Below are 940 nucleotides of genomic sequence, written 5' to 3'. Positions count from 1 at the left end.
CAGAAGCCAGCGCAGGACATCAGGTAACACTTTCTGCCTTACTGCCTTGAGATAGGGTCTCTCACTGAACCAGAAGCTGACCGTTATGATTAGGCTGGCTGGCTAGCAAGCTCTAGGGATCCATCTATATCTGTCCCCAACTGCTGGGGTTACAGAAACACACAGCCATACCTAGATTTATTAAAAGTGGTTACTGGGGACTTAAACTTGGGTCCTCATGCTTGCAGAGCAAGTTCTCTTACCCACCGAGACATTTCACCAGTCTTCAAATTGTCTTTGTCAGGTATTTGGGTCACAACAATGGGAAAGTAGCCAGTATACCACCTTTTCAATGAGCAGTGCCTGATTCTTCTTTACTACCTTCTAACAAGCTACAAATGCATTTATTCACTATTTTTCCCATGTAATGTGTCTCCTAATGCTATACAGTGTATGCCGTAAGGCAGCAGTCTGCATGGCTCACTGATGCATCTGAGCCCTAGACAATGACTGCCACATGGTAAGCATTCATGAGGTATTGATTGAAGTAGATGAAGTGTCATTTTCTAAGATAAAATGGGCATAATAGGACCTACCTCATGCCTGCTGTGAGGAGTACACGGAATACTTCGCATAGCAGGACCATTTCACCTTATTTAGGATGGTTACTGATGGCTTCTGAAGGAAATCTTTTCAGATAAGACCTAAACAATGAGTTATCCAGAGACAGGTCGGGGAGAATGTTCCAGAATAGTTTGTAGAAAGGTCTGGAGTAGAGAGAATGGTAAGGTACAAAACTAAGAGAACTGGTGTGGGGCTAAAATAGAGAGCTTGCCTAGTATCTGCAAAGGCCCAAGGTTCAGGCCCCAACTCTGCAAAAAACAAATAAAAAAAATCTGTGATGATCCTATCCAAACCTGAATTTGTTGAAAACCTTAATTATGAATCTGGCTTCTGAGAT

The 940-nt window shown here is 42.8% G+C and overlaps 1 non-coding gene across 1 annotated transcript; it reads left to right on the top strand.

Moving 5' to 3' along the window:
* Positions 1–872: 872 nt before the first annotated feature.
* LOC115072406 lies at positions 873–940 on the top strand. Its single transcript, XR_003851461.1, has one exon. It is a non-coding gene; the product is annotated as a small nucleolar RNA SNORD50 (small nucleolar RNA).

The sequence above is a fragment of the Nannospalax galili genome, unplaced genomic scaffold (genome assembly GCF_000622305.1).
Source record: "Nannospalax galili isolate Female #2095 unplaced genomic scaffold, S.galili_v1.0 scaffold1402, whole genome shotgun sequence".
In the NCBI taxonomy this organism is placed as follows: Eukaryota; Metazoa; Chordata; class Mammalia; order Rodentia; family Spalacidae; genus Nannospalax; species Nannospalax galili.
This window is presented reverse-complemented; position numbering and strand designations above follow the sequence as displayed.